This window comes from Salvelinus fontinalis, chromosome 28 (assembly GCF_029448725.1).
Source record: "Salvelinus fontinalis isolate EN_2023a chromosome 28, ASM2944872v1, whole genome shotgun sequence".
NCBI classification, from domain to species: domain Eukaryota; kingdom Metazoa; phylum Chordata; class Actinopteri; order Salmoniformes; family Salmonidae; genus Salvelinus; species Salvelinus fontinalis.
The window spans coordinates 28410194-28424585 of NC_074692.1; positions in this window are offsets into that span (position 1 = coordinate 28410194).

Below are 14392 nucleotides of genomic sequence, written 5' to 3' on the forward strand. Positions count from 1 at the left end.
TCAATAAATTGGATGCAGTCTATCACAGTGCCATTCGTTTTGTCACCAAAGCCCCATATACTACCCACCACTGCGACCTGTACACTCTCGTTGGCTGGCCCTCGCTTCATACTCGTCGCCAAACCCACTGGTTCCAGGTCATCTACAAGACCCTGCTAGGTAAAGTCCCCCCTTATCTCAGCTCGCTGGTCACCATAGCAGCACCTACCTGTAGCACGCGCTCCAGCAGGTATATCTCTCTAGTCACCCCCAAAACCAATTCTTCCTTTGGACGCCTCTCCTTCCAGTTCTCTGCTGCCAATGACTGGAACGAACTACAAAAATCTCTGAAACTGGAAACACCTATCTCCCTCACTAGCTTTAAGCACCAGCTGTCAGAGCAGCTCATAGATTACTGCACCTGTACATAACCCATCTACAATTTAGCCCAAACAACTACCTCTTTACCTACTGTATTTATTTATTAATTTATTTTGCTCCTTTGCACCCCATTATTTCTGTCTCTACTTTGCACTTTCTTCCAATGCAAACCAACCATTCCAGTGTTTTTTTAGTTTTTATTTTACTTGCAGTGTTGTACTCACTTCGCCTCCATGGCCTTTTTATATTTTTATTTATTTATACATATATCTGTTTGCCTTCACCTCCCTTATCTCACCTCACTTGCTCACTTGCTCACATTGTATATAGACTTATTTTTTTTTCCACTGTATTATTGACTATATGTTTGTTTTTACTCCATGTGTAACTATGTGTTGTTGTATGTGTCGAACTGCTTTGCTTTATCTTGGCCAGGTCGCAATTGTAAATGAGAACGTGTTCTCAATTTGCCTACCTGGTTAAATAAAGGTTAAATAAATAAATAAATAAAATAAAATATGTATTTTTCATAAATGTTTTATGGTGAGAATTTATTTATTTCACGTTGCTCTCTGTAATTATTCTGGCTGCTTTGGTGCTATTTTTGATGGTAGCTGCAATGTAAAACTATGATTTATACCTCAAATATGCACATTTTTGAACAAAACATAAATGTATTGTATAACATGTTATAAGACTGTCATCTGATGAAGTTGTTTCTTGGTTAGTGACAAATTCTATCTCTATTTTGTCGGTTTTGTGAAAGCTACCTATGCAGTGGAAACATGGTGAAAATATGCGGTTGTGTGTTTGGCTATTGTGGTTAGCTAATAGAAATACATATTGTGTTTTCGCTGTAAAACATAAAAAAAATCGGAAATGATGGCTGGATTCACAAGATGTTTACCTTTCATTTGCTGTATTGGACTTGTGATTTCATGAAAATTATATTATATGATATCCCTGTCCCGTTAGGCTAGGCTATGCTAGTCAGCTTTTTTGATGAGGAGGATGCCGGATCCCGGAGAGAGAAGTGGTATTAAGAAATTTTACCACAACTTTGGAAGTATGTTTGGGGTAATTGTCCATTTGGAAGACCCATTTGCGACCAAGCTTTAACTTCCTGTCTGATGTCTTGAGATGTTGCTTCAATATATCCACATAAATTTCTTTCTTCATGATGCCATCTATTTTGTGAAGTGCACCAGTCCCTCCTGCAGCAAATCACCCCCACAACATGATGCTGCCACCCCCGTGCTTCACGTTTGGGATGGTGTTCTTTGGCTTGCAAGCCTCCCCCTTTTTCTTCCAAACATAACAATGGTCATTATGGCCAAATAGTTATTTTTTTGTTTCATCAGACCAGAAGACATTTCTCCAAAAAGTATGACCTTAGTCCCCATGTGCAGTTGCAAACCGTAGTCTGGCTTTTTTATGGTGGTTTTGGAGCAGTGGCTTCTTCCTTGCTGAGCGGCCTTTCAGGTTATGTCGATATATGACACGTTTTACTGTGGATATAGATACTTTTGTAGCTGTTTCCTCCAGCATCTTCACAAGGTCCTTTGCTGTTGTTCTGTGATTGATTTGCACCTTTTCACCAAAGTACGTTCATCTCTAGGAGACAGAACGCATCTCCTTCCTGAGCGGTATGACGGCTTCATGGTCCCATTGTGTTTATACTTGCATATTATTGTTTGTACAGATGAACGTGGTACCTTTAGGCGTTTGGAAATTGCTCTCAAGGATGAACCAGACTTGTGGAGGTCTACAATCTTTTTTCTGAGGTCTTGGCTGATTTCTCTTGATTTTCACATGATGTCAAGCAAAGAGGCACTGATTTTGAAGGCAGTCCTTTAAATACATCCACAGGTACACTTCCTTTTGACTCATTTACATTTACATTATATTTAAGTCATTTAGCAGACGCTCTTATCCAGAGCGACTTACAAATTGATGTCAATTAGCCTATCAGAAGCTTCTAAAGCCATGACATAATTTTCTGGAATTTTCCAAGCTGTTTAAAGGCACAGTCAACTTAGTGTATGTAAACTTCTGACCCACTGGAATTGTGATACAGTGAATTATAAGTGGAATAATCTGTCTGTAAACAATTGTTGGAAAACTTACTTGTGTCATGCACAAAGTAGATGTCCTAACCGACTTGCCAAAACTATAGTTTGTTAGCAAGAAATTTGTGGAGTGGTTGAAAAACGAGTTTCAATGACTCCAATCTAAGTGTTTGTAAATTTCCGACTTCAACTGTATAAATATATGGATGAGCTCTGACCGAGCGGCATGGGAAAGATGAAATAGATTGTATAAAATAGAGTATATACATATGAGATGAGTAATGTAAGATATGTAAACATTATTAAAGTGGCATTATTAAAGTGACTAGTGATCCATTTATTAAAGTGGACAATGATTTCAAGTCTCTATACAGGCAGCAGCCTCTCTGTGTTAGTGATTATTAAAGTGACTAGTGTTCCATTCTTTAAGTGGCCAGTGATTCCTAGTCTATGCCTATAGGCAGCAGCCTCTAATGTGATAGAGATGGCGGTTTAATAGTCTGATGGCCTTGAGATAGAAGCTGTTTTTCAGTCTCTCGGTCCCAGCTTTGATGTACATGCACTGACCTCACCTCCTGGATGATAGCGGGGTGAACAGGCAGTGGCTCGGGTGGTTGATGTCCATGATCATCTTTTTGTCCTTCCTGTGACATCGAGTGCTGTAGGTGTCCTGGAGGGCAGGTAGTTTGCCCCGGTAAAGCGCTGAGCAGACCGCACCACCCTCTGGAGAGCCTTGCGGTTGTGGGCGGTGCAGTTTCCGTACCAGGCGGTGATGCAGCCCGACAGGATGCTATCAATTGTACATCTGTAAAAGTTTGTGAGGGGTTTAGGTGACAAGCCAAATGTCTTTGTCCTCCTGAAGTTGAAGAGGAGCTGTTGTGTCTTCTTCACCACACTGTCTATGTGGGAGGACAAGTTAAGTTTGTCTGTGATGTGCACGCTGGCGTGCTTAACTTTCCACCTTCACTGCTGTCCCGTCGATGTGGATAGAGGGTGCTCCCTCTGCTTTTTTCCTGAAGTCCACGATCATGTTGTTGTTGACATTGAGTGAGAGGTTGTTTTCCTGACATCGCTCTTCGAGTACCTTCACCTTCTCCCTATAGACTGTCTCATTGTTGTTGTTGGTAATCACTTGATGATTGAGTTGGAGGCACGCATGGCCACACTGTCATGGGTGAACAGGGAGTACAGGAGGAGGCTGAGCACTCACCCTTGTGGGGCCCCAGTGTTGAGGATCAGCGAAATGGAGATGTTGTTTCCTATCTTCACCACCTGAGGGCGGCCCGTCTGGAAGTCCAGGACCCAATTGCACAGGGCGAGGTTGAGACCCAGGGCCTCAAGTTTAATGATGAGCTTGGAGGGTAATATGGTGTTGAATGCAGAGCTGTAGTCAATGAACAGCATTCTTACATAGGTGTTCCTCTTGTCCAGATGGGTTAGGGCAGTGTGCAGTGTGATGGCGATTGCATCATCTGTGGACCTATTGGGGCGGTACGCAAATTGAAGTGGGCCTAGCGTGACAGGTAAGGTGGAAGTGATATGATCCTTGACTAGTCTCTCAAAGCACTTTATGATGACAGAAGTGAGTGTTACGGGGCGATAGTCATTTAGTTCAGTTATCTTTGCCTTCTTGGTTACAGGAACAACGGTGGCCATCTTGAAGCATGTGGGGACAGCAGACTGGGATAGGGAGAGATTGAATATGTCCGTAAACACCAGCCAGCTGGTCTGCGCATGCTCTGAGGACGCGGCTAGGGATGCAGTCTGGGCCAGCAGCCTTCCGAGAGTTAACACATTTAAATGTCTTACTCACTTCGGCCACGGAGAAGGAGAGCCCACAGTCCTTGGTAGCGGGCTGCGTCAGTGGGACTGTATTATACTCAAAGCGGGCAAAGAAGGTGTTTAGATTGTCTGGAAGCAAGATGTCGGTGTCCATGATGTGGCTGGTTTTCTTTTTGTAGTCCGTGATTGTCTGAAGACCCTGCAACATACGTATTATATTGTATTTATTATGGATCCCCATTAGCTGCTGCCAAAGCTGCCAAAGCAGCAGCTACTCTTCCTGGGATCCATCAAAATTAAGGCAGTTTATATCACTTTAAAACATTACAATACATTCACAGATTTCACAACACACTGTGTGCCCTCAGGCCCTGTCACGTTCTGACCATAGTTCTTGTGTGTTTTGCTTGTTTTAGTGTTGGTCAGGACGTGAGCTGGGTGGGCATTCTATGTTGTGTGTCTAGTTTGTCTGTTTCTATGTTTGGCCTAATATGGTTCTCAATCAGAGGCAGGTGTTTTGTGTTGTCTCTGATTGGGAATCATATATAGGTGGCTTGTTGTGTGTTGGGATTTTGTGGGTGGTTGTTTCCTGTCTTTGTGTTTTCTCTGCACCAGATAGGGCTGTATCGGTTTGCCACATTTTGTTATTTTGTATTTGTAAGTGTTCACTGTTTATCGTTTAATTAAACATGTTGAGCACTGGCTACGCTGCGTGTTGGTCCAATCCCTGCTACACCTCCTCTTCTCGTGAAGAGGAGGAAGGCTGCCGTTACAGGCCCCTACTCCACCACTACCAGATATCTACAGTACTTAATCCGTGTGTGTGTGCGTCTGTGCCAATTTTTGTGTGGCTTCACAGTACCTGCTGTTCCATAAGGTGTTTTTTAATCTGTTTTTTAAAATCTAATTTTACTGCTTGTGTCAGTCACTTGATGTGGAATAGAGTTCCATGTAGTCATGGCTCTATGTTGTACTGTGTGCCTCCCATAGTCTGTTCTGGACTTGGGGACTGTGAAGAGACCTCTTGTAGCATGTCTTGTGGGGTTTGCATGGGTGTCCGAGCTGTCTGCCAGTAGTTTAGACAGATAGCTCGGTGCATTCAACATATACGTCTCGTGTCTGAGCTGTTGAATTGCGACTCCACTTTCTCTATGCTGACATTTTGCTTGTTTGATTGCTTTGCGGAGGGAATAACTACACTGTTTGTATTCGGCCATATTCCCAGTCAACTTTCCATGGATAAATATGGTGGGTCGCGCTTTGAGTTTTGTGTGCGAATGCCACCATCTATCCATGGTTTACAGTTAGGGTAGGTTTTAATAGTCACAGTGGGTATACCATCTCTTATGCACTTCCTTATAGACTCACTCACCGAATCAGTGTATAAATCGATATTATTCTCTGAGGCTGCCCGGAACATGTCCCAGTCCGTGTGATCAAAACAATCTTGAAGCGTGGATCCGATTGGTCAGACCCGTGTTGAATAGTACTTGTCACGGGTACATCTTGTTTGAGTTTCTGCCTATAGGAAGGGAGGAGCAAAATGGAGTCGCTAGACCAATTGTGCACCGCCCTATGGGACTCCCAATCACGGCCGGTTGTGATACATACTTGAATCGAACCAGGGTCTGTAGTGATGCCTCTAGCACTGATATGCAGTGCCTAAGACCGCTGCACCACTCGGGAGCAATACTTAGATACTAATGTACTCCAGAATCAAGAATCCATGGCGCTAAGCAAGGCCATGGGATTACAAGCATGAATATTTAATATTTAATAATTTAATTTAATAACTTTACTAATTGTATCTCTCATCAGGATAGATTTATTGAGAACACATCAAGGTGATGATTTAGTGCTATTGTATTCCACAGCTACAGTAACAGTATAGTGTTAGCCCCAAGCAGGTTTTTATTTTGCCATGTTTCCTTATGTGTTTCTGTAAGTTTGTGTGTGTATGCATGTGTGTGTGTGTGTGTTTGTATGTGTGCGCGCATCCATGTGTGTATCCAACACATGTCCACGCACTCTGGTATGCCCATCCTGGAGGGGCCAGTCCCTTTACAGAGAGAGAGAGATACACACATGTACCACATAGAGAGGGGAGAGGTCCTCCAGACTAACGCCTCGTCCAGATAAACACCATGCTCTCAGGAATCTCCCAGAGGCATGAAAGAACAAGAAAGATTTAAGCGGGCATGAGAGAACAGAAGAGACACACAAAGGGAGTTCTTCCCTCTGGTGTTTTGCTATTTACTGCCAAGAGGGCGGCCTAGATCCCTATCTATACTGAACAAAAATATAAACGCAACATGCAACAATTTCAAATATTTTACTGAGTTACAGTTCATATAAAGAAATCAATCAATACAAATACATTCATTAGGCCCTAATCTATGGATTTCACATTACTGGGCAGGGGCGCAGCCATGGGTGGCCCTGGGAGGGCATAGGCCTACCCACTTCAGAGCAAGGCCCACCCACTGGGGAGCCAGGCCCAGCCAATCAGAATGAGTTTTTCCCCACAAAAGGGCTTATTACAGACAGAAATACTCCACAGCATCCCCTCCCTCTCATCAGACAATCCCGCAGGTGAAGAAGCCGGATGTGGAGTTCCTGGGATGACGTGGTTACACGTGGTCTGCGGTTGTGCGGCCGGTTGGCTTTACTGCCAAATTCTCTAAAATGATATTGGAGGCGGCTTATGGTAGAGAAATTTACATTAATTGATATGGTAAAAGCTCTGGTGGACGTTCCTGCAGTCAGCATGCCAATTGTACGCTCCCCTCAAAACTTGAGACATCTGTGGCATTGTTGTGTGACAAAACGGCACATTTTACAGTGGCCTTTTATTGTCCCCAGGACAAGATGTGTAATGATCATGCTGTTTAATCAGCTTCTTGATATGCCACACCTGTCAGGTGGATGGATTATCTTGGCAAAGGAGAAGGGCTCATTAACAGGGATGTAAAACATTTGAGAGAAATAAGCTTTTCGCACATATGGAGAAATTCTGGGATCTTTCATTTCAGCTCATGAAACATGGGACCTACACTTCACATGTTGCGTTTATATTCTTGTTCAGTGTATGTGCTGTAGGGGTTGAGAGGAGGAGGAGCGGACACACTAGAAGAACAAGTTGTTGGCTGACATCTTGTCTTGACAGTCCTCTATGTAATGATTTACTAACATGATAATTGATGGCTATAACATATAGGACATTCCCACACGGTGTCTTATCTGCAATTTTTCTAACAAACATTATTTTTCACATGCGCCGAATACAACAGTGAAATGCTTACTTACAAGCCCTTAACCAACATTGCAGTTTCAAGAAAAATAAGTGTAAGAAAGTATTTATTAAAATAAACTGAAGTAAAAAAAAAAAAAAAAGAAGATTATAGAAAAATAAATAAAGAGCAACAATAAAGTAACAGTAGCGAGGCTATACACAAGAAGTGCCAGGACTGAGTCAATGTGCAGGGCACTGGTTAGGTGTGTGTGTGTGTGTGTGTGTGTGTGTGTGTGTGTGTGTGTGTGTGTGTGTGTGTGTGTGTGTGTGTGTGTGTGTGTGTGTGTGTGTGTGTGTGTGTGTGTGTGTGTGTGTGTGTGTGTGTGTGTGTGTGTGTGTGTGTGACAGAACATTGGGATCACAGTACTGCAACCATCCTGTCCTGGGACTTTATAGTTGTTGTTATCAGTGTATAGATTTTGTCATTCCTGTTCATCCTGTCCCCAGAGATAGTCCCCAGAGATAGTAAACCCATCTACTTTCCTCCTCCTTCCACCTTTTTAAACCTCAAATACACTACAATTTGTATTTCCTGCTGCGCAGTGATCAAATGATGATAGTACATCTGTAAACACACACACACACACACATAGATATGAAGGCACACACACATCTTGCATCATATTCAGAAGGGCTAGAGAATCCTACCCCCGGAAGGGTCTCAACAGCAGAGGGGGACAGATTCACCACTACCCCAATCCCCCCAGTCTCCTCTGTAACCACTTTGTCCCTTCTCTCAGGTGGTGATGACGATGACACTAAGTGTGGGGTGTTGGTCGTGTGACTGGCTTGGAACCTGGCTGGGCTGACCCCATTAAAGAGAGGGGAGGCATGGGGGGAGGGGTAGACGGAGAGGACGGGGAGAGAGAGAGAGAGAGAGAGAGAGAGAGAGAGGGGAGAGGGGGGGTGGTTCTTGGCTCTGCAGCGGCCTAGCTAGCTGCTTTGCTCGTCTCGCCGCCAGATAATTTACTGCCCCTTCATCCGGGCGGAATGTGTTTGTAGCCAGGCGTAATGGAGGCCATCCATTCTCTCTGTCCAATTTTTTTTTCTGGGCTAGTGGAGGAAATGTTTGACAGAGAGAGGGCAAAGCTGTTTCTATCGGAGCTAGCTCGCTAACCTAGAGTAGTGAATACATGGGAAACATATTACAGTTTGTAGGATGGCCTATGAGTGACTGTGTTTGTTTATGTGTGAGTGTGTGTTGTGTTTTATTTATGTGGAGCTGTGTGTGTGTGTGTGTGTGTGTGTGTGTGTGTGTGTGTGTGTGTGTGTGTGTGTGTGTGTGTGTGTGTGTGTGTGTGTGTGAACTCCTGTAGAGATAGAGACTCTCTATTTAGCTGTGTTTCTGTGGGTGTCGTGTCTTTTAGTAGACCTGACTCTTCTTCAAAGAGTTGACCTATAGCATCTTGCATTCTTGTATGGACCTACAATAGGGAACCAGAATGGCACATTGAGTGCGTCCCAAATGGCGCCCTATTCAAATATGGGTCCTGTTCAAAAGTAGTGCACTATAAAGGGAATTTGGTGCCAATTGGGACGCATGCCTGTTAGTGGGCTGCTCTTTCTCATTCTGTTCCTTATCTTAATATTTTTATGTTTTTAGGATCCCCATTAGGTACAGATCGAAGTTTACTGGAGGGGTGGTCCAAAATAGGGGAGGGTTGTCAAACTTTCTTTTTCTTTGGGGAAGGTTGTGTGTCTTTTTTATTGGGCACAGGGGAGGGTAGTGCATTTTTTTCTCTGGTTTACATTCGCTCTCATATTTTCCCTATAAACAATGGCTTGACTTACTTTTGATATTATCCTAATAAAGTTTTTAAAAACTTTTGAATGTTTGTTGTGGCTATTATTAAGCTTTAGCCACTGCAGGCCTTTGATTATTTTCTACTTATCTATTTTTTACTTAACACTTACAAAATATTCTGATCGAAAATTCATGAATTTGCCTCCTTCTGTACATCTAGGTGAAACTTTCAAAGTTCTTGACATTTTTATTTATTTAGGCTGCAATCTGAGGTGCAGTTAACTCTAATTAACTCATCCTCTGCAGCAGGATAGCCCTTACACCTATAGGATGTGTAAGGGCTATTTGACCAAGAAGGAAAGTGATGGAGTGCTGCATCAAATGACCTGGCCTCCACAATCACCTGAACTCAACCCAATTGAGATGGTTTGGGATGAGTTGGACCGCAGAGTGAAGGAAAAGCAGCCAACAAATGCTCAGCAAATGTGGGAATCCTTCAAGACTGTTGGAAAAGCATTCCAGGTGAAGCTGGTTGAGAGAATGCCAAGAGTGCACAAAGCTGTCATCAAGGCAAAGGGTGACTACTTTTAAGAATCTCAAATATAAAATATATTTTGATTTGTTTAACGCTTTTGGTTACTACATGATTATATGTGTGTTATTTCATAGTTTTGATGTCTTCGCTACCATTCTACAACGTAGAAAATACTAAAAATAAAGAAACCCCGAAATGAGTAGGTGTGTTCAAACTTTTGACTGGGACTGTATATCATACAGTGGACACCTTAGCCTATAGACCTTTGCATGCAATGCATTGATACATTTAGCGCTCAAATCACTGACAGCTGAACCGCCAGGTGGAAATTATTATTTTAGGAAAGTAGCCTAAAAAACAATAAAAATGTAGCCTATAAAGTTTTGCACATCCTACACATCGAAACACAAGGAATAGGGTTTTTGTCATTTGTTATAGCTGTTTTTAAGGACACTTTAATGTGGCTCATTTGGCCAACATCTCTCGTTTATTGATGGTACTGGCTGTGGCAGGTTGGATCTGAATGCATATGGATTTCCGTAAAATTTCTGAAACGTCCGGTAAATAAGAATCTGCACTGTCATGTTGTCCCACGCCAAATTTTCTTAAAGGAAACTCTGAAATGGGATATTGTTTTTATGAAGATTTTTAGAATATTCGCATGAATCTGTCACCAAATTGGATGGAAACCTAGCTATAGACACCCTAAAAAACTGTGTCAAGTGCGCTAGTCCAGTGTCGCTTTGATTATGCCTGCACATCGGGGTTCACTATCAGCCCCAAACATCTCAAAAATAAGCTACCAGCCAAACAAGCTTGTAAGAATTGTACTTAACCTCATACTCATCTGGAGGTTGAGCATTGTTTAATCTCTTCCTATGTAATTGTATATGTTTTTATGTAAAAAATAAGAGAAATAGAACTAAGTCCCGACTTTATTGTGCAATCCCGTTCACTTAAAAAAATGTATCAATCCAAACTGTGCAGTGGCCAATTGATGAATGGAAAGAGACAAACGTTACAAACACCCCGAAGATGAATGACAAGCCAAGCCTTCAATACTGGGTAGGCCTATAAGGTAGGGAGGGATGTATTTTCTGATTGTCGAGATTGACATAGTCATAGTCTATTTATTGTGGTGTTGAAAAGGCAAACCATAATATTGAAACACCCAAAGTCGGTATGCTTTGTTTATTGGTTGTGTGGTACATTGGAAAATAAAACCTGTTGGTAGAAAATTAGTTGCATATATTTTATATAATTATAAATATGGCATCAAAATGTTGAAAATCTGATTTCCCCGTAGGTGATCATTGTCTACAGCCGGCTCTGATCATCGTGCAATGAAACAGGCAGGTAGAGTGAGCTCGTCTGTGGTGGTTGGTAAACCCTGAACCGTTTGGCCAGTAGCCCTGCCTGGCATCGACTGTGCCACAAAAGCATGCGGAAGTGGCAAAGTCGATATCCACGTTTATAAATACAAGGTCGCCACAGTTATTGTTATTTTTGTTTGTAAACATTATTTTTAGTTAATTCTATGAGGGGGGAGGGTGTTCAATTTATTTTTCAGTACAAGTGGAGGGTCATGTCAAAATATTTGTAATGTTGGGGAGTGCATTTTTTTAATGATCACCTTCAGTTGGACCAGCCCCTCCCCCCAATTTCGATCTGTCCATGAGCTGTTGTTGATGCTGCAGTTACTCTTCCTGAGTACACAAAAAAACTAAGAACATGACATGATACAGGACATCAATAGACCAAAACCGCTATATGCTTTATCCAGTCTCCACAGTCTTTTTCCATACTTAACCTTCCTGGCTCTTCCTCTCCGCCTGCTGCTGCTCTGTGTCAGCCCGGTGTGTTCCAAGGCCCTGTCAGGAAACAGCTGGAACTGCTCTCACAAACATGTCTCGAAAACAAGCATAGCTATGGAAGACATTAATAAGCTGAACACTACAGTTATTCTGGTTCACTGTCTATTCCCTGTATGTGAATTTCAAACTGCACCCTATTCCCTTTATAATGCACTACTTTTGACCAGCGACCATAGGAGTGTCTATTGGGATGCATCCACTGTGAGTAACATTCACACTAATATCCCAACTGTCTCTCCCAGACTCGGTCTCTTTCACTCATTCTGTTTGTGAATAAGATTTAGGATGCAAGCTACTTCAGGAAGTTTTCAGTGATCGCACTACGTTACCCACAATCCTCAGTGATCTGTTCACTTTTCAGCCCCCGACAGTGCCTTGAGAAAGTATTCACACCCCTCCACTTTTTCCAAATGTTATTGTGTTACAGCCTCAATTTAAAATGGATTAAATATAGTTTTTTTTGGCTTACACACACTACTTCATAATGTCAAACTGGAATTATGTTTTTTGACATTTTTACAAATGAATTAATTGAAAAGCGGGTCAACTGAGTCAATATGTATTCAACCCCTTTATTACGGAAAGCCTATTTCAAACACAGATTCAACCACAAAGACCAGGTTTTCCAATGCCTTGCAAGGAAGGGCACCTATTGGTAGATGGGTAATTTATTTTAAGCAGACATTGAGTATCTATTTTTAATTACACTTTGGATGGTGTATGAATACACCCAGTCACTACATAGATACAGGTGTCCTTCCTAACTCAGTTGCTGTTGAGGAAGGAAACTGCTCAGAAATTATACCATGAGGCCAATGGTGACTTTAAAACAGAGTTTAATAGCTGTGATAGGAGAAAACTAAGGATGGATCAACAACATTGTAGTTATTCCACAATACTAACCTAAATGACAGAGTGAAAAGAAGGAAGCCTGTATAGAATAAAAATATTCCAAAACATGCATCCTGTTTGCAACAAGGCACTAAAGTAATATTGCAAAGAATGTGGCAAAGCAATTCACTTTTTGTCCTGAATACAAAGTGTTATGTTTGGGGCAAATCCAATACAGCACGTTACTGAGTACCACTCTCCATATTTTCAAGTATAGCATCAATGTTTTGGGTATGCTTGTAATAGTTAAGAACTGGGGAGCTTTCAGGATAAAATATAAATGGAATGGCGCTAAGCACAGGTAAAATCCTAGAGGAAAACCTGGTTCAGTCTGCTTTTCACCAGACACTGGGAGATTAACTGACCTTTCAGGAGGACAATAACCTGAAACACAAGGCCAAATATACACTGATGTTGCTTACCTTAGACAGTGAATGTTCCAGTGGCTGAGTTACAGTTTTGACTTAGATATGCTAGAAAATCTATGGCAAGGCTTGAAAATGGTTGTCTAACAATGATAAACAACCAATTTGACAGAGCTTGAAGAATTCTGAAAAGAATAATGGGAAAATATTGTACAATCCAGGTGTGCAAAGCACTTAGAGACTTACCCAGAAAGACTCATAGCTGTAATTCCTGTCAAAGGCGATTCTAACACGTATTGACTCAGGGGTGTGAATACTTATGTAATGGAGATATTTCTATATTTTATTTCAAATCAATTTCTAAAAACATGTTTTCACTTTGTTATTATGGGTTTTTATGTGTAGATTGATGAGAAAAAAATGTATGTTATATTTTTTTGTATTCAGGCTGTAACACAACAAAATGTCGGAATATGTCAAGGCGTCGGAACACTTTCTGAAGGCCCTGTAAGTATCTGTGGGCCTCAGGCAGACTTACAGAAATGGTTAGCTCCAAAATGGCTGAGCCCTCACCTCAGTTTCTCAACAGAGCTGTCTCATCGACCTTCACCGAGACTCACAGGGAGAGGAGGAGGGGGGAGAGGGGAGAAGGGGAGAGGGAGGCATAAATCAAAGGCACATCTGTGTGTGTGTGTGTGTGTGTGTGTGTGTGTGTGTGTGTGTGTGTGTGTGTGTGTGTGTGTGTGTGTGTGTGTGTGTGTGTGTGTGTGTGTGTGTGTGTGTGTGTGTGTGTGTGTGTGTGTGTTGTGTGTCTGTGTGCACATGTGAGTGAGTGTGTCTGTTTGTACGCCCACGTGCATATAGCGTTGGAGGTAGGTGGGTTTATTAATTCATTAATTCCCTCCCTCCCTCCATCCTTCCTTTCCCCAGGTCACTCCTTCTCTCCGCCTCAGCCTCTCTTCCTCTCCTTGTCAGGGCTTTGGCGACTCTTGTTAGCTGCAGTGCGAGTGGGGAAGTGACTGCGGATGACAATATAATTTACATTGTCTGTAGAGAGCTACCGGAGCGCTGCAGTCTTATTTATGCCACATTAGGGGATTTGCCTGCGCCGCTGTCTCTGGGCCCAATCCATCAGAAGCCTGTTTTCCAATGCCGCTTTATTGGAGCGTGCCCTTGAGAGAGTGCTGAGTAGCAGGGAGTATGTTTATGTGTGTGTGTGTGTGTGTATATGCTTGCTTGCGTGCATGCATTTGTGTGTGACCGTGTGCGTACGTGCTTGAATGATTAAGGCTGGAAAAGTCAGACAAATGGACAGCAGTCTCAGACAGGCAAAATGACAGCCATAACTTCAAATAGGAACCATGATTACTACCATTGTCATATCAGTAAGTCTGGCACAGCAGAAAAGTGGCCATTGGGCTTTTTATCAAGCGTTGATCACTGAAATCCTTCCTGCTTTAGCTGCCCGTATTACTTCCAA